At 37.4% G+C, this 23,307-nt stretch overlaps 1 non-coding gene and 1 pseudogene across 1 annotated transcript; both read right to left on the bottom strand.

The window, feature by feature from the left end:
- Nucleotides 1-476: 476 nt before the first annotated feature.
- Nucleotides 477-583, bottom strand: LOC127487115 (U6 spliceosomal RNA). Its single transcript, XR_007913649.1, has one exon. It is a non-coding gene; the product is annotated as a U6 spliceosomal RNA (small nuclear RNA).
- A 15,316-nt stretch (nucleotides 584-15,899) lies between these two features.
- LOC100346569 (GTP-binding protein 10-like) overlaps nucleotides 15,900-23,307 on the bottom strand; it is a 58,215-nt pseudogene continuing 50,807 nt past the window's right edge.

Raw genomic sequence — 23,307 nt, 5'->3', positions numbered from 1 at the left:
GTTAAATAAGTCAGTTGCAAAAAGGTAAATACCATATGTTCTCCCTGACCTGTGGTAACTAATAGAGTATTTAAAAGTTAATCTATACAAATGAAATTGACACTTTTAGGTGCAATGTCTTTGAACAGCCCATTTCTTGACTTGAGGAACACGTTGTTTTTTTTTTTTTTTCATACTATTTGTTCAACTCTGTGCTTAGTTTAGTGTTAACCTGATGTGTATAAAGTTGATTGAAAATAGATCTTAGTAAAATATAATAGGAATAGGAGAGGAAGGAGGAAAAACTGTGGAAGTGCATGTGGGAGAGAGGATAATATGGTAAGAATGAGTATGTTCCTGAATTTGTATTTATGAAATGTATGAATTTTGTATACCTCAAAAACAGTTTTCAGGAAAAAAGGAAATAAATTGATCTAAGTATATTCTATAACAATAATATATGATTATAATAAATATTATTGAACTTAAAAAATAAAAATAATATGGAACGCTTCACGAATTTGCGTGTCATCCTTGCGCAGGGGCCATGCTAATCTTCTCTGTATCGTTCCAATTTTAGTATATGTGCTGCCGAAGCGAGCACAAGTAATCTTCCTGTTTGTCTCTGACAATTTTCCTTGTTCTGAATTCCATTTATCTGAAATTAGTGTAGTACCTCCAGCTTTCTTTCAATTAGTTTTAACATATCTTTTGCTATCGCTTTATTTGAACTTGTCTGAATCAGTATATTTAGTGAATGTCCAAAAGACAAGAGGTAGCCGAATATTGTTATTATACTCACTTTGTCAATCTTTATCTTTTAATGAATATATTTAAACAATTCACATTTAAGCCTTTAAATAAGAAGATGGTTTTCATCCTATTTCACAATGGTTACTGTTCCTCTTCCCTGTCATAGCTAATAAATGATGTTTCTAAGCCCTCTACTGTGAAAAGTTGGTGGGATTCCTCAAGATAAAGCAAAGTATTGGATCCCTAAGTCCATGTTGCCTGGGAGTTTCCCATTCATGGTAGGAATGGCCTCCAGCCACTGGGCAAAATTGCCTTCACACAAAGTTACCCTCTAAGTGCTTCAGCCAGGGCTCTGTTCCAGATAAGCAGGTCCCAGCTGTGATTCCAGCTTTACGACCTTTGATGATTCCTGGGTGCTCATTGCATTGTAACTGCAACTCCTTAGTGTGCCCAGAGAAGCTGTTGATATTTGTTTTGTTTAGCTTATTATTGTTGTAATGAGGAGAGTAATGACTTTCAAGTCTTTTCATTTTGGAAATGATACTTGAAAGAACTTCCACTTTGACTATGACATTGTCTAAATAAGATCGGCGTTGGAGCCTCGGGTGATTACTGACGCCATAAATAAGAGTGTCAATTGTTAAATCAACAACAGGAGTCACTGTGCATCTACTCCCCATGTAGGATCTCTGTCCTTAATGTGTTGTACTATGTGAATTGGCGGTATAACTAATACTCAAACAGTACTTTACACTTTGTGTTTCTGTGTGGGTGCAAACTGTTGAAAACCTTACTTAGTATATACTAAATTGATCTTCTGTATATAAAGATAATTAAAAATGAATTTTGATGTGAATGGGATGGGAGAGGGAGCGGGAGACGGGATGGTTGCGGGTGGGAGGGAGGTTATGGGGAGAAAAAGCTGCTATAATCCAAAAGCTGTACTTTGGAAATTTATATTTATTAAATAAAAGTTAAAAAAATAAAAAAATACAAAGAGTGGGAATAAGAGAGGGAAGAGATGTACAATTCGGGACATGCTCAAGCTGACTTACCTCAAACGGTAGAGTTAGAAACATACCGGGGGACTCCAATTCAATCCCATCAAGGTGGCATGTACCAATGCCACCTCACTAGTCCCAGTGATCAATTTCTGTTCACAATTGATCATAATGATAGGACTAAGAACCAAAGGGATCACATAAACAAGAATAGTGTCTGCAAATACTAGCTGATAGAATCAAAAAGGGAGAGAACGATCATACATGGGAAGTGAGATACACAACAGACTCATAGAATGGCAGATGCCCTAAACAGCACTCTGGCCTCAGAATCAGCCCTTAAGGCATGCAGATCCAGCTGAAAAGCCCATGAGAGTATTTCAGGCATGGAAAGCCAAGACACTCTGGGGAAAAAAAATAACCTAAATGAAAGATCTCTGTGAGTGAGATCCCAGTGGAAAGAACAGGTCATCAAAGAAGGAGGTACCTTTCTCTGAAGGGAGGAGAGAACTTCCACTTTGACCATGGCCTTGTCTAAATATGATCAGAGTCGGTGAACTCAGGGGGCTTCCATAGCCTTGGCAGCTCATGACAAGAGCCTAGGGTGATTACTGATGCCATAAACAAGAGTGTCAATTTGTTAAGTCAACAACAGGAGTCACTGTGCACTTACTCCTCATGTAGGATCTCTGTCCTTAGTGTGCTGTACATTGAGATTTAATGCTATAACTAGTACTCAAACAGTATTTTTCACTTTATGTTTCTGTGTGGGAGCAAACTGTTGAAATCTTTGCTTAATGTATGCTAAACTGATCTTCTGTATATAAAGAGAATCGAAAATGAATCTTGATGTGAATGGAAGGGGAGAGGGAGTGGGAAAGGGGAGGGTTGCGGGTGGGAGGGACGTTATGTGGGGCAAAAAGCCATTGTAATCCATAAGCTGTACTTTGGAAATTTATATTCATTAAATAAAAGTTAAAAAAAATAAAAATAAAAGGCAGGTTGTTAAGAAATGCATTGTTTGTATACCTTAAATAAAAGATTTCTGGGAAAAAAATCAATCAAACATAAAACAGCCAGCCCCCCCAAAGAAAAAAATCCCTGATTAATTTAATCAAAGGATTGAATTGTTGCCTTAAATTTAACTTTTTCCTAATGAGAGAAATTTAACTTTTTCTAAGGATAGGAATTTTATACTGAGAAATAGAGCTTTCTTGACTATATTTTTGCAGGGTTCAAACTTCTGTAATGCTAAAATTTCTTCTCCATAACCTAAAATCAGTATTACTCTCTTGGGGGCAAAATTGGTCAAATGAATCTTGAGATTATCCCCAGTATTCTTGTGTTGTAAACATACATTCTACCTATCTCAGACACTCATCCAAGTGCTGTTGTATTTCAGTCCTAGGTAACTTGCTCTAAGATAGGGAGTTTACCAACATGAATCCGATCAAATCACTAGTATCTTACAATGGACACAGGACCCTTCTTGTGAGAAAGGTTTGAAATGTGAAAACATTTTGAAAGGTTCAAATAGCAAGGAACTGAGAGTATTTTTGGAGCAGAGGAGTACCTAACCTATAGCCAGCAAGAAAACTGGTACTTTATACACCCACACTAGAACTAATTCTGCCAAAATCTGCAAGTTTGTTAGTACATATTTTCCCAACCATGCTTCCAAAAAAGGAATTATGTTGCTGACACTCTTTTTTCCTGTAAATGTTCAATCTTTTGGGGGAGGGGCAGCACTGTGCTATAAGGGGGTATGCTGCTTCATGCAAAGCCAGCATCCCATATGCACACCAGTTTGAGTCCTCGCAATACTATTTCATATCCTGTTCCCTGCTAATGTGCCTGGGAAAGCTGCAGAAGATGGCCTAAGTCCTTGGGCCACTGAACCCATGAACCCATGTGAGAGACCTGGGTGGAGCTTCTGGCTCCTGACTTTGACATGGCTCAGCACCTGCCATTGCCAGCATTTTAGTGGTGAACCAAAAGATGGAAGATCTCTCTCTCTCTATCTCCCCCCTCCCCATAACTCTGACTTTAAAATAAGTAAAATAAATCTATATATTTTATCTTTAAAATTTTAACTGGTACATGAAATTGCACATATGTAAAGGGTACCATATGATATTTTAATACATGTATACATTGTATAATATTTAAATCAGGTAAATATATATTCAAGCACTTATTTTTTATGACTAAATAACTCAAAATATTTTAGCTATGTGAGATGCTGTTTAGAGAACTCAACTAAAATATTGCAGACTCAAGATACATGAAAACCATGAGATATTAAATGACCATTCTGTTTGAAAAAAATCCTTTCATTAAAATTATATTAGCAATAATTCTACATATGTATGAAGTACATTGTGACCATTTATTTTTAGACCCTAGTTTATATATAGAATATAGACAATGGCTATGAAAATTAATTGAATGGAAAAATGACCGTTTCAACTATACAGTAAATTTTTAAGTAATCACAGATCATTAAATTATAGTAGTATAACATTTTAATCATTGATTTGACAAGGGTATAAAACAATGTTTTGCAAAACTGTGTTTGCACAGTACTGAAACACACAGACATTTGGACATTTGCTCCTTTTTCTTTCTCTTTTGTTTGTTTTTAAATTTTAACTCCTACATGTAAGGAAGAACATTTGATATTTATGTCATCTGAGTCTAGCTTATTACACTCAACATGATGTCCTCTAGTTGTGTTCATTTTGCTGCAAATGATAGAATTCTATTCTTTTTATAGCTGAATAATATTTCATTGGTTTATATACCACATTTTCTTTATCCATTCATCTGATGATGGAAACCTTGGTTGATTCCAAATGTAGGCTATTGTGAACAGTGCTGCTATAAACATTGTGGTGCACATATATCTTTGATACATTGTGTTCAAGTCTTAGGGGAATATATACAATAGTGGGACTGCTAGATCATATGGCAAATCTCTTTCTAGTATTTTAAGAAATTGCCACACTGTTTTCCACAGTGGCTGAACTATTTTACATTCCCAGCAACAGTGTAAAAATGTTCCCCTTTGTCCACATCCTCACCAGCAATTGTTGCTCTCGGTGTTTTGAATGTTAACTATTCTGACAGGGATGAGGTGATAACTGACTGTGGTTTTGATTGGCATTTTCATGATAGCTATTGATGTTGAACATTTTTTCATGTATTGTTGGTTATTTGTATTTCTTCTTTTGAGAACTGTCTATTGACATCTTTTGCCAATTCTCAGCTGAACTGTGTTTTTCTTGTTGAGTTTTTATAAGTTGCTGATATACCTGGGATATTAATCCTTTTTCAGGCAGGTGGCTTGCAAATATTATTTCCCATTCTGTTTGATGCCCCTTCACTCTATTGATCATTTCCTTTGCTGTCTGAAAGCTTCTGAGTTTTTGTTTAATTTGCGTTTGTTGCCTGTGCTTTGGAGGTCTTGTCTAAGAAGTTGTTCTCTACATCAACATCTTGGAGCATTTTCCCTACATTTTCTTCCTGCAATGTCATAGTCTCAGGTTTAAATAAAGTTCTTTGATCCATTTTGAGTTGATTTTTGTATAGGGTGAGAGATATGGGTCTAATTTCAATCTTCTGCATATATATATATATATCCATAATCTTTTCAATATAGTTTTGAATTCAATATGCTAGGATTTTGTTGAGAATCTTTACATATATATTCACTAAGAATACAGATCTATAGTTTTCACATCATGTCTTTGTTTGGTTTTGGTATCAAAGTTATTTTGGCCTCATAAAAGTGGTTAGGCAGAATTCCATTGTATTCAATATGCTAAAATAGTTTGAAGAGTATTGGAGTTACTTCCTCTTTGAATCTTTTGTGGAATTCAGTAGTAAAGCTGGAATTTTCCTTGATGAAAGACTTTTAATTACTGCTTCAATTTCATTGCCTGTTAGGGGTCTCTTTAGATTGTCTGTCTTCTTGAGATAATCTTGGTAGGATATATGAATCCACAAATGTACCCATTTCTTTGAAGTTTCCCAGTTTATTAGCATATAGTTTTAAAGATCCTTTGTATTTTTTGGTTTCAGTTAAGAAGGAAGTTTATAGCACTAAGTGTTTATATTAAAAAAAGACAAATGTCCTGAATTAAAGACCTAATGATACATCTTGAGGACTTAGAAAAACAAGGACAAACTAAACTCAAAGTCAGCAGGAGGCAAGAAATAATAAAAATCAGAATAGAAATAAATGAAATTGAAACTAAAAAATAAATACAAAAGATCAACTAAACAAAAAGTTGTTATTTTGAGAAGATAAACAAAGAGGACAAACCTCTAGTCAGACTAACAAAGAAAAAAAAGAAAAAACTCAAATAAAATTAGATATCAAAAAGGAGACAGTGCTATTCACATTCTAGCTGGAAGTGTGTGATAATTTGTTACATAGTAATATAAAACTAGTAAATTCTATAATTAAGACTCTCATTACACTGTGGTCTTCTTTTCAGTCATTACAGAAATCAAAGATGAGATATTGGGAAGTGATTGACACTTTCATTGACCAAATTATATTCAGGTTCCTCTAATCCTTATAGGCTTAGAACTTGCATCCATCCTTGTTGTGTCTCCTTTGCATAGCTGTAGAAAGAATTTTGCTAAGTCAATTTAGTGATCATTTTCTACTTGACCATGTGATAACACTTGATACCATAGTCTGTCTTTAGCAGGAATCTGTTAATTTAGTTTGACCAAAATCCCAAATCCCACACCAACCCCCGATACCTCAAGTTTCATCCTAGTAATTTTATACCCACAGACTCCCACCTTGAACTTGGATATAAATCCTTATTTGCCTATGCTGTATTTCAAATTTAGCCCAGTAATATATTGTGGCTTTTATCCACTATTACAATAGTTCCAGAATGAAATCTGTTTTTACCTATTTATCTACTATTTAGCTCTGATTTTTCTTTTACACTTGGGAAAAGGAGATGACTAATAGTTTTCCTCTTTACCAACTTATGCTAAATATCATAAGGGCTGTGAAAAACTCATACTTTTGTTCTTTATAAACTGAATTATGGTAGAATGGATTTAAGTTATTTGTATGATGCATTAGTGTTTCTCTTATAATTGCCATTCAATTTCCATAATTGTACATTTGGTGTAGTTAATTTAGAAAGTATACATAAGAAAAAGTGAAAAAAAGTGATTATATCATCCAGAGATGATCTTTTTATTAATATAAAGAGGAGAAATTTATGCATTTCATAGATAGAATTCCAAAAAGACAACCACAATTCCCTCAGTTCCCTGCTCCCCCCCAATTACTCTCCCTCACTCAGCTCTCTTCATCAGTTTTTGCAAGGACATAATTTTAATTAACTTTATATTCACAGGCTTAATTCACCACTAATCATAATACTCAAAAAAGTAGGAAGACCTCAGTTCTACAAAAGTATAAAAATGAGCTAAAAATGGAAATAATATTCCAAAATTACCAGTACCAAGATATTTTGATTATAACTGCCCTGTAGTGTGCCTTGAAGTCTGGTATTGTGATGCTTCCAGCTCTCTTTTTGTTGTTTAAGATTGCTTTAGCTATTGGAGGTCTCTTGTGTTTCCAAATTATTTTAGCATCATTTTTTCTAGATCTGAGAAGAATGTAATTCCTATTTTGATTGAGCTCACATTTATCTGTAAATTGCTTTTGGTATTTTGGATATTTTGATGATATTGATTCTACTAATCCATGAACATGGAAAATTTTTTTCATTTTTTTGTGTGTCTTCTATTTCTTTTTAAAAATGTTTTGTAATTTTCCTTGTAGAGATCTCTCACTTCCTTGGTTATATTTATTCCAAGGTAATATTTTTAGCTTTTGTGAATGGAACTGATCTTACTAGTTCTTTCTCAGTCATGGCACTTTCTGTGAATATATCAGCTATGGATTTTTGTGTGTTGATTTTATATCCTGCAACTTTACCAAACTCTGTTATGAATTTCAATGGTAAATCCGTGGAGTCGTTTGGTTCTCCTACATATAGGATCTTGTCATCTGCAAACAGGGAAAATTTGATTCCCATCTTTCCAATTTGTATCCTTTTGATTTCTTTTGCTAGCTTAATGGTTCTGGCTAGAAATTCTTTAGCTATATTTAATAGCAATGATGAAGATGGACTTCCTTGTCTGGTTCCAGACCTTAGTGGTAATGTTTATAACTTTTCCCATACAATAAGATGCTGGTTGTGAGTTTGCCCTAAATGGCCTTGATTGTGTTGAGGAATGTTCCTTCTGTACCCAATTTTCTTAAGTTCTTTTTTTTCTATCAAGAATAGATGTTGCATTTTATTAAATCCTTTCTCTGGATCTATTGAGATAATCATGTGATTTTTAATCTTCAATTTGTTAATGTGATGTAACTAATTAATTAATTTTCTTATGTTGACAATCCTTGCATATTAAGGATAAATCCCACTTAATCCTCATATGATCTTTCTGATATGTTGTTGGGTTTGATTAGCTAGTATTCTGTTGAGGATTTTTGCATATATGTTCATCAGATATTCATCTTTAGTTCTCCTTTTTTGTAGTATCTTTTTCAGGTTTTGGAATTAAGTTGAAGCTGCCCTCACAGAAGGAGTTTCAGAGGATTCCCCCCCATTTCAATTGTTTCAAATAGTATGAGGATTAGAATTAGTTCCTATTTAAATGTTTGGTAGAATTCAGCATTGAAGCCATCCAGTCCAGGGTTTTTCTTTGTTGGAAGGGTCTATATTTCTGATTTAATTTCCTTTTTGTTTATTGGTATGTTTAGGATTTCTTTGTTTTCATGACTCAATTTTGGTAGACTGTATGTGTCCAGGAATCTATACATTTCTTCTAGATTTTCTAATTTGATGGCATATAGTTGTTTGTATTAATTCCTGATGATTCTTTATTAAAATAATAATTTCTTCATAAAATTTTTATAAAAAATTTTCTTTATAATAATAATTCTGTGGTATGTGTTATTGCAGCTCTTTTTTCATCTCATATTTTATTGATTTTCTTTTCTTTTTTGGGTTAGTCAATAGTTTATCAATTTTGTTTGCTTTTTCAAGCTCTTAATTTCACTGATCTTTTGTATTTTTAGTTTCAATTTTGTTTATTTCTTCTATTATCTTAATCATTTCTTTCCCCCTACTAAGTTTGGATTTGGTTTGTTCCTGTCTTTCTAAATTATTGAGGTACAGAGATAGCTCATTTTTTATGTCTTTCCAATTTCTTGATTTAGGCAATAATTGCTATAAATGTCCCTCTTAACATTGCTTCTTTAAATCCCATAAGTTTTTTATGTTGTATTGTAATATTTGCTCATTTCCAGGAATTTTAATTTCCCTTTTAATTTCTTCTATTACTTACTGTTCATTGAAGAGCATGTTGTTGACTCTCTATGTGAATGCATTTTTTCTATAGTTTCTTAAGTGTGTATTTCCAGCTTCATTTAATTGTGGCTAAAAATATACATGGTTTGATTTCATTTTTTTTTAATTTGCTGAGTCTTTCTTTATGGCCTAACATTATGTCTATTCTATAGAAATTTCCACGCACAGGTGAAAAGAACATGTATTCTCCAAATATGCAGTAAAATACTCTGTAGATACGAGTTAAATTCATTTGGTCCACAGTGTGGATTAGCTCGATTATTTCTTTGCTGAATTTCTGTCTAGCTGATGTGTCCAATGATGGAAGTCAGATGCTGAAGTCCCCCATTACTATTGTATTGGAGTCTATGTCTACCTTTAGCTCCTTTAATATTTGCATTAAATAGCCAGTTGCCCTTTCATTGGGTGCATATATATATTTTTTTTTTGACAGGCAGAGTGGAAAGTGAGAGAGAGAGACAGAGAGAAAGGTCTTCCTTTGCCGTTGGTTCACCCTCCAATGGCCGCTGCGGCTGGCGCACTGCGCTGATCCGAAGGCAGGAGCCAGGTGCTTCTCCTGGTCTCCCATGGGGTGCAGGGCCCAAGCACCTGGGCCATCCTCCACTGCACTCCCTGGCCACAGCGGAGAGCTGGCCTGGAAGAGGGGCAACCGGGACAGAATCCGGTGCTCCAACCGGGACTAGAACCCGGTGTGCCGGCGCCGCAAGGCGGAGGATTAGCCTAGTGAGCCGCAGCGCCAGCCTTGGGTGCATATATTTTTAATCTATTCGCATCTTCCTGTTGAATTCATTTTTTCTTTAATTTTTATTTAATAAATATATATTTCCAAAGTAAAGCTTTGGATTACAGTAGCTTCCCCACCATAACTTTGATGCCACCCACAACCCTCCTATCTCCCACTCCCTCTCCCATTCCATTCACATCAAGATTCATTTTCAATTCTCTTTATATACAGAAGATCAATTTAGTATATATTAAGTAAAGATTTCAACAGTTTGCACTCACACAGAAACACAAAGTGTAAAGTACTGTTTGATGACTAGTTATACCATTGATTCACATAGTACAACACATTAAGGACAGAGATCCTACATGGGGAGTAAGTGCACAGTAACTCCTGTTGTTGATTTAACAATTTGACACTCTTGTTTATGGTGTCAGTAATCACCCCAGACTCTTGACAAGAGCCTTACTAAGGCTATGGAAGCCTTTTGAGTTCACCAACTCTGATGTTATTTAGACAAGGTCATAGTCAAAGTGGAAGTTCTCTCCTCCCTTCAGAGAAAGTTACCTCCTCTTTGATGGCCCGTTATTTCTACTGGGATCTCACTCACAGAGATCTTTCATTTAGGTTTTTGGTTGTTCTTGTTGTTGTTTTCCCAGAGTGTCTTGGCTTTCCATGCCTGAAATACTCTCAGGGGCTTTTTAGCAGGATCCAAGTGTCTTTAGGGCTGATTCTGAGGCCAGAGTGCTGTTTAGGACATCTGCCATTCTATGGGTCTGCTGTGTATCCCGCTTCCTATGTTGGATTGTTCTTTCCTTTTTAATTCTATCTGTTAGTATTTTTTAATCATTATATAATGCCCTTTTTTGTCTGCTTTAACAGTTTTTACATAAAAACTCTGTTATGTTTGATAGTGGAATGTCCACAACTGCTTGTTTTTGTTTTCTGTTAGCATGGAATATCTTTTTCCATCCCTTCATTTTCTGTCTGTATGAGGTGTGTTTCTTATAGTCTGCAAATTGATGGGTCTTGTTTTTTAATCAGTTCATCCAATCTTTATTTGCTAATTGGAGAGTTTAGGCAGTTTACATTCAAGGTTACTATTAATAAGTAACTATTTGGTCCTACCATTTTTCTTCAAATTTTCTTATTGTTCGCTTTAGATTTCCTTTGTACTTTCACTAGAAGATGTTTTGCCTTAACGTTCTTTCATAATGATGACTATTATTCTCTATTTCTGTGAGTAGCACATCCTTAAGGCTCATTTGTAAGGCTGGTCAAATGGGGACAAATTCTTTCAGATTCTGTTTTTGATATTTCATCTTCTTTAATAAATGAGAAGGTTTAATATACTGGTTTGGTGGTTTCTTTCTTTTAGGACTAGCCTGTAGGGTTTTTGATGAGAAGTCACCTGTTAGTCTAATTGGGGAATCCTCTGAAAGTAATCTGTTGCTTCTTTAGTGCATATTTTAGAATCGTTTATTTATATTTTATTGTTAAAAGTTTGACTATATTGTATCGTGCTGAAGATCTTTTCTGATAATGTATATTAGTTCTTTGTGCTTCCTGTAGTTGCCTGGCCTTTCGTTTCTCCAAATTAGGGAAGCTTCCTGCTATTATTTTGCTGAATAGGCCTTCTAACCCATTCTCTTTCCATGCCTTCAGGAGCTCCTAAGACATGTTTGTTTCATTGGTTGAAAGTATCCCATAAATATCAAACACTATTTTCAGGTTTTTGAATTTTTTTGTCTATTTCCAAAGGATTTGTTTTTCAACTCAGATATTCTTTCTTCTGTCTCACCAAGTCTGTTGTTGAGTCTTTCCTTTGCATTTAGTATTTGACCTATTGAGTTCTTCATTTCTAATATTTCAGTTTGGTTTTCTCTTCAATATCTCAATTTCTCAGCAATGTTTTTCATCCATTTAATTTATGTATTTCTTTATCTCAATAATTTTCTTCTCATTTTTTCTGAGTAATCCTATTATTATTCTTTTGAATTCCTTTTCAGGTATTTCATCATTCTCTTCATCTTCACATTCAAATATTGAATTCTTATGTTCATGTTGTCTTCCTTGCTCTTATTTCTTGCATTTCTGCATTTATATTTAAGCATCTGGGGAAGCACTTGCTGATTTTACCATGAACTATGCCTCTGTGGCTTTGTAGAGAATCTGCTGCTTCAGTGAATATCCAGAGGCAGTTTCTGAATGGGACCAAGGAACCCTGGTCAGTTCCCAAGTGTGGGGAGAAAATCTAGGGTGACACCCAAGTTGGGCTTGGAAGATCTGTATTGTCAGCAGTGGGTACGGTATGATCACGCATGTTGGTATAGTCACAACCTCATCTCCTCTCTTCCAAGGTGATCAGTGCCAGGAGTTAGTCCACAGTGGTTACAACCCCCACCTATGCAGGCACATTAATCACACAAAGAATCTGTGCAGTCCTCAGTGTGAGCACAGAATCCTCTGTACTGATGAACCAAAGGTGGTGAGGGAACTCAAACCCCTGAAGCCAGCCACAGTAATTGCCCAGTGAACCAGTTATACCCCACATCTTGCAATCACAGAATCCCTATAGTCACAGCACACAAGGCTCCCACAGTTATAGGATATAGGGGGTCCAACTCTAAGACCCGCCAGCCTGCCATACCCACAGAAAGAGCAAAGGCATTCCCAGAACTAGCTGTATGTGGATGCTCTACTTAGCAGTTTGAGCACAGAGCATGTGATAGGTTGAGGGGATGAGAGCACCTCACAGTTTTACGTGCATACCCAGTCCTCTGTTAATCCAGCAGACTCAAAGTCAGTGGGGCATGTGAGTTTTTCCCATCTGCTAAAATTCCCTGGCCCCACCAGTGCAGAAACAACTTCAGCCTCTCTGGTGCTTTGTGCCTGCCCATTGTCAGATGCCCTTGTGCGGGGATGGGGAGAAAGAAATTTGCTTTTCCTTCACTGGATTAGGTAAGTACCCAGCCTCCCACTAGGGCTGCAGGAGAGATTCAAAGTAATGTGGTCTGTAAAGTTCTTTCTCAGGCAACATCACCAGCAGCATGGGCTGCTGATGTCTGGCTCACCTCATTCTCAAAAGCTGATATCTCATCCAGCTCTCTGCTGAGGGAGTCTTGCTGGTGCCCCTGCTTGCTGCTGTGTGTCTGTGCTTTCCACACTGCTCCACAGAATCCTCTTCTTTCTGTATAACTGCCACTGCAAAATTGTCTCCAAGTCTCTCCTGGGAATGCACTTCTTCCATTTCTCTTCAGTTACCTCCCCCTGGTGAAAATCAGCATGTATTTTCCACATTCATCCACCTTGGAATCCGGTTGGTTCAAACATCTTAGTAAATATACTTCCTTTTTTTCCTTAGTTATATGTATTGTCCATTCTGTTATCTATATTTATATCTATAACAAAACTGAAATAGTCATTTATTTTCTTAATGAAACAATCATGCTATGATAGTCAGTATTCTAGAAGTGAACACAACACAGAAAGCCCTTGCCCCTTTGTAAATTCCAATGGAAGGGTACAGAGGACAGAAAAATAAATAATAAGAATAAAGCAGATATTGATCAATGTAATTTAGAAATATAAACCAGAATAAAAGAGATAGGGAGAGTCAGACGCTACTATTTTATTCACATAGTCAGGGAAGATTTCTTTAATTAGGTAATATTTAAGAAAAGGACCAAAAATTTATGACATAACCCCAGTGGATTTAAAAGAGAAGATAATTAAAGATAGGCTTAACAATGACCATGGTCATCCTGAGGTGGGAACATGACTGATACTTTGGAGAAAAGAAAGTTCACTGAAGATAGAATTGTGTAGATTAGTAAAGAAAGCAGGTAAGAGATGAGATCAAAGAGGTAGTTTACGAGCCCAATCAAGGGGGTCCTAACAGACTATATTAAGGACTTTGAATTTTGTTTTAAATGTGATTGCAGCTCATGGAAATTTATGAAGCAGGGGATTGACACATCATGTTTGCTATTTAGAAAACTGTAGAAAGTCCAAAGCATAATCAAGCTCTCTGAAGGTGAGAAGTAGTAGATGATATCAGAGACATGATAGAGGGACAGGAACATGAAGAACTCATAGAAAGGGTTTTTAGATCAGAATGAAATTGAGAATATTTTTGGCCACAGATTTAAAAAGAGCATCAGGGAACTTTAACAGAATGACGCTGTTCCACCAGTCTTTGGTGACTGGAACCAGGTTGATACCAGATCAATTGTTGAGAAATGGCCAAGTTATGGAAGGTGGAGTGAACACTTTCTCTTAGTTTTAATTTGAGATATGAAAGAAATAGAGGAACAACGAATGATATCAAGGTTTGGGGGCATTACCAAATGAGAAAAATAGAGCTGTCATTTATGAAAACTGAGAAGACTGGGCACCAAATAGACTTTTCTTGGAGGAGGTAAAGATAAGACATCAAAATGCGGTCTCCCATCAAACACTCTTGGTGTCATGTCCTAGAAACCTCCCATTATTCATTCTGTTGTAGCCTCAGAGGCTTTATAAATCTTTTAAACGGAGTAAGTATACAAAAAGAGGAGTTGTGAAGACTGATTTCTGGAGCTCTCCTAAGTGAACAGGTGATAAAAATACAGAAGATTGATAAATTAAAATCAAGAGGTATCTTGGGTCATGTGAGTGTCCACATATCCAAAAGAGTGAAGCTGCATTGTGATAGTACCCCAGAGGAGGGAAGATGTGTGGCTTTCTAAAGGAGTTGGGAGGGCTGAGAAAACACAAACAAGTTAGACAGAAAAGTTGTTTGTATCATTCTGAGTTAACAAACAAAACTGCAATAAATTTCACAATAGTTGAGCTTTGATAGCTTGCCTAGTTTTTTTACTCAAATTAGAATTTCACATCCTTAGGCAAAAGGACTTTGACACAGTTATCACCATGTTGACTTCTAGAAAAGATTCACTAATTTATTTGGATATCTGTCAGTCTTTTATAAGTGCATATTTCTTATACCATAGCCACAAGAAACTTCATTTAAGACATTTTTTAAAGATTTATTTATTTATTTATTTATTTGAAAGAGCTACAGAGAGGGAGAAAAAGAGAGAGAGGTCTTCCATCTGCTGGTTCACTCCCCAATTAGCCACAACAATCAGAGATATGCCGATCCAAAGCCAGGAGCCAGGAGCTTCTTCCGGGTCTCCCATGTGGATAGAGGGGCCCAAGGACTTGAGCCATCTTCTACTGCATTCCCAGGCCACAGCAGGGAGCTGGATTGAAAGAGGAGCAGCCAGGACTGGAATTGAAGCCCATACGGGATGCCGGCGCTTCAGGCCAGGGCGCTAACCCACTGTGCCACAGCACAGGCCCCAAAGTATAATAGTATATGTACAGCAAGATATCCAACATTATTTTTAGTAATAGGGCCAAAGCATATTTATATTACATTAAACATGGCTCATGTCATTTATAAATGCTGCATTGTCAAGGCTCACATCATGGTCACGAAAAAGAGTCAGTGTTCAAAGTCCGGAGCTCAACGTCTCAGCAGAGACGGATCTCGAATCAGTCACTTACAGGCAGGAAGTCGTGGGAAGGCAGTCACTCGGGGCAGTAGCCTCATAGTTCCCAGGAGGATGGTGAGGCGAGGAATTGGAGAGGTCCCCTGCTGAGAGGCCTGGTCTGGCTTTGTGGTTAGATTTGGCAGTAAGCTGATAAGGGGTCCAGGCAAGGCGGTGAGGCAGCATCTTGGCTGGAGTTTTGATCCCGTAGTCACCTACTACTAGCGAGCTGGCGCTTCAGCTCCACGTGCGAGGAGATCCAGAGGTTCACAGGCAGTGGGCCCTTTATCTGTTGTCGGCTTGTGTTGCTACCTGTTCCTCACAGAGTAACCGGCTGCCTCTTCAGCTCCAGATGTGCAGAGATCCAGAGGTTCACTCACATCGGGCCATGATCCTCGAGAGGATGGAGAGCAGTGCCAAAGGCTCTCCTTTTATCCTAATTTTCCTGGCAGCTCTCCTGCTTGTTCATGTTTGAACAGTCCAATCAGTTGTACTCCCTCTCAGAGTTCCCCAGGGTGCCACCAATCCGTTGTTTGGGACCTGGTGTTTCCAGCTCATTCTCAGGTTGCATCCAATCTTCCTGTGAGTAGGAAGGTAACTCAAGGTTATCATCCAGAGCACACACGTTATCGGACTGCCCAGGGATGTCTGTTTAGTCTGATGAGGAGCATCTTTCTGGCAAGCCCTGAGTTTGACATAAGTGATGTCATCAGTCTCTGGCTTGACATGAGTGATTCTTTTTTTTTTTTTTTTTTTTTTTTTTTTTACTTTCACTTTGTGGGTAGTGGTAATTTTTGACTCTAGGCTTTTCTGTGGAGTTTCCACAGTCACCTCCTTCTGCTGGTCAGGTAAGCAGTGATCTGTGACTCTGTTTTTGTGACTCCTGTGGGATTCCCCACGAAGTTCTGAGGGGCTGGTGGTAGTGGTGTTTTTAAGCACAATTATGGGAAAGAAAGAAAAAAACTTGACAATCAACTTTACAAATCAATCACAAGACAGGACAAAACCCCTCAGAAAAAAGCTGATTTGTACACGTATTTGCCCTCTCTGGCTTGCTCCAGATAAAACGAAAGAGCCACCTATCTGGAGGGTGGAATCTTCATTCCCTTGCTATTCTCATGTCAACATTGGAAGCTCCCAATGAGTGGAGCGTGTACTTTTGTTTTGCTACAAGCAGCTTTTGAGAGACTTGAAGTATAATTCAGGACTTTGATTTTGCTAAAGATAACCTTTTGGGGGAAGCAGCCACTTTGCACCCTCAATTTCCACTGGAACCAACCTGACTGCCTATTAACCTCTCTGACTCTTCACATTGACTGAATGCCTTCTTTTTCCTCCTCGCCCCTATCATTTCCCCTGCCCCCTATTCCCAGGCAATTACTGATCTGCTTTCTGTCACTATAGATTCTAGAGATTTATATAAATGGAATCAATTTGTAGTTCTCTCCTCTTCCATTTGGCATAATCATTTTAAGATTTTTTTCAGGTTGTTGGTGTGTATTGGAAGAGTCTTTTTGTTGATGGTTTAGTAGTGTCTCATTGTATGACTACAGCATACTTTCTTTACCTTTTCTTCTGTTGATGGACATTTGAGTGGTTTCCAGCTTGTACTGTTATAAAAATAGCTTTTCTGAACTCAGTACAATATTTTTGTTAGGAAAATGGTGCAGTCTTATCTATGGCGCGGTCTATACCCTGATACCATCCTAGGCTCTTGCCCCGCTGCCATTGCTGGAAGCCAGGTGGCCACATGGTGCAACCGCCATGGTCAAGCTCCACCCCCACCCTAATGGGATTCCTGCTCCTATTTCCCTGTCCGCCCTCTGGCAAAGTTTTAAAAGGAGCTGTTCCTGAACACCTGGCTCTCGGCACTGGCACTCTCTGCTCTCTCAGTTCTCTCTCTCTTCTCTCTGCTCTCTTCTCTCTCTCTCTCCTGCTCCTCTCTCCTGCTTGCTCTCTTTTCTCTCTAGCCTCCTCTTCTCTTCTGTCTCCTCTCTCGCTCCTCTTCTCTTCTCTTAGCTCCTCTCACTCCTCTCTCCTCTTGACTCACTCTCTTCTCTCTCTTCTCTCTCTTCTCTCTCCTCTCCTCTCTCTCCTCTCCTCGCTTGCTCCTCTCCTCTCTCTCTCTCTCTCTCTCTCTCTCCTCTCTGTTTCACTCTCCTTCTCTCTTTTTCCTTCCTTGCCCCTTCCCTCCAGCCTGCTGGGTTTTCCCAATGAACCCTTTCCCTTACTCAGGTGTTTGGTGTGTTTTGTGATGATCTTACAATTTTGCATGGCACAGTCTTGTTTCTGTTGAGCAAACATGGGGCAGTAAAAAGTCTGGATCATATAATGGGCTTTACATATAACTTTTAAAGAAGTTGTCTTACTGTTCCAAAGTAGCTAAATCGATTTATGTCCACACTAGAAATGTGTAAGAGTTCAGATGCTTCATATCTTTTTCAGTCTTGTGGTAGAAAGTTGCATTTTCCAAAGAATAATGTGATTATTGTAGATGTGCAAGTGGTATCTAATCGTCATCTTCATTCATATACAAATAATACTGTTGATCGTTTTTTTTTTTGTTGTTGTTCTTATTGGTTGTCTAAGTGTCTTCTTTTTGAAATGTCTGTCCAAATCTTATATTTGCATTGTATTTTCTTAATAGTAAGTTTCGAATATCCTTTATGTATTCTGCATGCACATCTTACAGATATGTAATTTTCAACTGATTTCTCCAAATCTAATTTGTTTCATTTACCAACATCCTGCTTGTGGCTAGAAGCTTTACAGGAAAGTGGAAGAAACCTTTTTCTGCCTCAGAACACAATTTTATTTGGATTAAGTGATTTGTGGTGAATCTCCACCTTCTAGGGACTTACCTAAGCAAGAGTATTTTATCCAGTTGTAATAGATAAGAATTAAAGGGATGTCCTCTAAAAGGAAGCTTATCTGGGAAAAGTTTTGATCTCTTTTAAAAAGAGATATAGGAGCCGGTGCTGTGGCTCACTTAGTTAATCCTCTACCTGTGGTGCTGGCATCCCATATAGACACCGTTTCTAGTCCTGGTTGCTCCTCTTCCAGTCCAGCTCTCTGCTGTGGCCCGGAAAGGCAGTGGAGGATGGCCCAAGTGCTTGGGTCCTGCACCTGCATTGGAGACCAGGAAGAAGCACCTGGCTCCTGGCTTTGGATTGGCGCAGCGTGCCGGCTGTGGCGGCCATTTAGGGAGTGAACCAATGGAAGGAAGACCTTTCTCTCTGTCTCTCTCACTCTCTAACTCTGTCAAATAATAAAAAAAAAAGATATATTAAAAAGAGATATAACCCCGCTTCTTCCACTCCAAATTGCCACATCTTCAAGTGTCACTTTGAATTATAGAGGCATTTTGCAGCTTTAGGATGCTAAACTGAGGGTAAGCTGACAAACTGAGGGAGGATCACCAGAGTATTTTAAAGTATTATAGGTCCCTTCACAATAACTAAGATATGGAATCAAACCAGATGTCTATCAATTGATAACTGGATAAAGAAAATGTAAGAAAATGTAAGCTGTGTGTATATAAATATATCTATATATGCTGAGTATTTATATTTGTAAACTGTATATATATATTTGTAAGCTGTATATATATTTTTATATTTAAAGAAACGTACATATATATTATACACACTTACACACACAATGGAATACTACTCAACCATACAAAGAATGAAATACTACTGTCTTTTGAAAAAAAAAGACACAACTGGAGACCATTATGCTTAGTGAAATAAGCCAGTCCTAAAAAGACAAATATCATATGCTTTCTCTGATATGTAGTAGCTAATATAGAATAAAAAAAAGTATAAGAATGAGATTGAATAATTTGAATTGAATTGAATAATTGAAATTATTTTTAGTCCATAATCTACATCTGATGGAACGGTGGTTTTTCTATTTTTTACTTGTTGAATGTTATGGTTAGTGGTGCATTAAGCTTGAGATTATAAATTGAAAGTATGTTAACTGCAAAATTAAAAAACAAAAAGGAAAGAAGGAGGATGGTTGGAGGAGGGAAGTATGATTATCTTCTTAGAATTATATCTATGAAATATATGAAATCTACTCTCACCACTGCTATTCAATATAGTTCTGGAGGTTCTAGCCAGAGCTATTAGACAAGAAATAGAAATTAAAGGGATGCAAATTGGGAAGGAAGAACTCAAACTATCCCTCTTTGCAGATGACATGATTCTGTATTTAGGGGACCCAAAGAACTCTACTAAGAGACTATTGGAACTCATAGAAGAGTTTGGCAAAGTAGCAGGGTATAAAATCAATGCACAAAAATCAACAGCCTTTGTATACACAGACAATGCCATGGCTGAGGAAGAACTTCTAAGATCAATCCCATTCACAATAGCTACAAAAACAATCAAATACCTTGGAATAAACTTAACCAAAGACGTTAAAGATCTCTACGATGAAAATTACAAAACCTTAAAGAAAGAAATAGAAGAGGATACCAAGAAATGGAAAAATCTTCCATGCTCATGGATTGGAAGAATCAATATCATCAAAATGTCCATTCTCCCAAAAGCAATTTACAGATTCAATGCAATACCAATCAAGATACCGAAGACCTTCTTCTCAGATCTGGAAAAAATGGTGCTGAAATTTATATGGAGGCACAAGAGACCTCGAATAGCTAAAGCAATCTTGTACAACAAAAACAAAGCCGGAGGCATCACAATACCAGATTTCAGGACATACTACAGGGCAGTTGTAATTAAAACAGCATGGTACTGGTACAGAAACAGATGGATAGACCAATGGAACAGAATTGAAACACCAGTAATCAACCCAAACATCTACAGCCAACTTATATTTGATCAAGGATCTAAAACTAATTCCTGGAGCAAGGACAGTCTATTCAATAAATGGTGCTGGGAAAATTGGATTTCCACGTGCAGAAGCATGAAGCAAGACCCCTACCTTACACCTTACACAAAAATCCACTCCACATGGATTAAAGACCTAAATCTACGACCTGACACCATCAAGTTACTAGAGAACATTGGAGAAACCCTTCAAGATATTGGCACAGGCAAAGAATTTCTGGAAAAGACCCGGGAGGCACAGGCAGTCAAAGCCAAAATCAACTATTGGGATTGCATCAAATTGAGAAGTTTCTGTACTGCAAAAGAAACAGTCAGGAGAGTGAAAAGACAACCGACAGAATGGGAAAAAATATTTGCAAACTATGCAACAGACAAAGGGTTAATAACCAGAATCTACAAAGAGATCAAGAAACTCCACAAAAACAAAACCAACAACCCACTTAAGAGATGGGCCAAGGACCTCAATAGACATTTTTCAAAAGAGGAAATCCAAATGGCCAACAGGCACATGAAAAAATGTTCAAGGTCATTGGCAATCAGGGAAATGCAAATCAAAACCACAATGAGGTTTCACCTCACCCCGGTTAGAATGGCTCACATGCAGAAATCTACCAACAACAGATGCTGGCGAGGATGTGGGGAAAAAGGGACACTAACCCACTGTTGGTGGGAATGCAAACTGGTCAAGCCACTATGGAAGTCAGTCTGGAGATTCCTCAGAAACCTGAAGATAACCCTACCGTTCGACCCAGCCATCCCACTCCTTGGAATTTACCCAAAGGAATTTAAATTGGCAAATAAAAAAGCGGTCTGCACCCTAATGTTTATTGCAGCTCAATTCACAATAGCTAAGACCTGGAACCAACCTAAATGCCCATCAACGATAGACTGGATAAAGAAATTATGGGATATGTACTCTTTAGAATACTATACCGCAGTAAGAAACAACGAAATCCAGTCATTTGCAACAAAATGGAGGAATCTGGAACACATCATGCTGAGTGAAATAAGCCAGTCCCAAAGGGACAAATACCATATGTTCTCCCTGATCGGTGATGACTGACTGAACACCAAGAGGGAAACCTGTTGGAGTGAGGTGGACACTATGGGAAATGGTGGCTTGATCAGCATAGCCCTGACTGTTAATGAACAACTAAATACGTTATACCTCTTAGTAGTTTTTTTATCTGTTCTACTTAATATGACTGGTTTAGATCTGTAATTGATGCACAGTTATTCTTAAGTGTTGAAAATTAACTGAAATGTGATCCCTGTTGAACATGGTGGTGGGAATGGGAGAGGGAAGAGATGTATAATTTGGGACATGCTCAGGCTGACTTGCCCCAAGTGGTGGAGTTGGAAGCATACCAGGGGATTCCAATTCAATCCCATTGAGGTGGCATGTACCAATGCCATCTCACTGTTCCAGGTGATCAGTTTCAGTTCACAGTTGGTCATGGTGAAGGGACTGGGAGTCAAAGGGAGCACATAGACAAGTCTAGTACCTGCTAACGCTAACTGATGGAGTAAATAAAGGGGAGAGTGATCCAACATGGGAAGTGAGATACTCAGCAGACTCATAGAATGGCAGATGTCCTAAATAGCACTCTGGCCTCAGAATCAGCCCTAAAGGCATTCGGAGCTGGCTGAAAAGCCCATGAGAGTATTTCAGGCATGGAAAGCCAAGACACTCTGGCAAAAGATCTCTGCGAGTGAGATCCCAGTGGAAAGAACAGGCCATCAAAGAAGGAGGTACCTTTCTCTGAAGGGAGGAGAGAACCTCCACTTTGACTATGACCTTGTCTAAACAAGATAAGAGTCGGAGAACTCAGAGGGCTTCCATAGCCTTGGAAGCTCATGACTGGAGCATAGGGGGATTGCTGATGCCATAGACAGGAGTGTCAATTGGTAAAGTCAGCAACAGGAGTCACTGTGCACTTACTCCTCATGTAGGATCTCTATCCTTAATGTGCTGTGCATTGGGATTTAATGCTATAACGAGTACTCAAACAATATATTTCACTTTGTGTTTCTATGGGGGTGCAAACTGTTGAAATCCTTACTTAATGCATACTAAACTGATCCTCTGTAAAAAAAAAAAAAAAAAAAAGAAAGAAATTATCAATTCCCAACTTGACTCTCACTGGGATTAAACATGACAATAGGTCTAATCTGATTTCATCATCATTTTAACAAATCATCTATTATTTTTCACTTTATGTTTCTGTGTGGGAGCAAACTGTTGAAATCCATACTTAATGTATACTAAGCTGATCTTCTGTATATTAAGATAATCGAAAATGAATCTTGATGTGAATGGAAGGGGAGAGGGAGTGGGAAAGGGGAGGGTTGTGGGTGGGAGGGACGGTATGGGGGGAAAGCCATTGTAATCCATAAGTCGTACTTTGGAAATTTATATGCATTAAATAAAAGTAAAAAAAAAAATAAAAAAAAATAAAAATCATAAAAATAGAAAAATAAGTAAAATTTGCCAAAAATGGGTAATTTATGATGTTGAATTAGTAATGTCGGATCATACTGTCTCAGGATAATTTAATTCTGAAAAGAAACATTTTTAAAAATTACTTTGTACTTCCTTTATTGTAGTTATACACAACTTCATTAATACAATGTATGCAATACAATGTGTGATAACATAGATACAGTGATTGAAAGTAATTATGCTACATGAAATCCACACACTGAATTCAAGAATTGGAACCATTGTTTAAGGCTTTCAGTTAACCATAAATTCCCAGATATGGTGAAACCTCCCAAACTGTGGGTAAGCCTTTTAAAAATTCCTCTTCTTGGCACTCATTTTTCAAATCTTTCAGCTTCACATGGTTTCCTTTGTGAAGCTATTCAATACAGATTAATAATCACTAGCACATGTTAAGCACTTAATACTTGCATGGTTTTAAATCGTTTATCTCATTAAATTATCATTAAAATCCTATCAAATACAAACTATGATTTCCCAAGTTTTACAGAAGAGGAAATTGAGGCAAAGAATAATAAGTTACTTGTCCA

The sequence above is a fragment of the Oryctolagus cuniculus genome, chromosome X (assembly GCF_964237555.1).
Source record: "Oryctolagus cuniculus chromosome X, mOryCun1.1, whole genome shotgun sequence".
Classification (NCBI taxonomy): domain Eukaryota; kingdom Metazoa; phylum Chordata; class Mammalia; order Lagomorpha; family Leporidae; genus Oryctolagus; species Oryctolagus cuniculus.
Note: the sequence above shows the minus strand (reverse complement) of the source record. Positions and strands in the feature narration are given on the sequence as shown.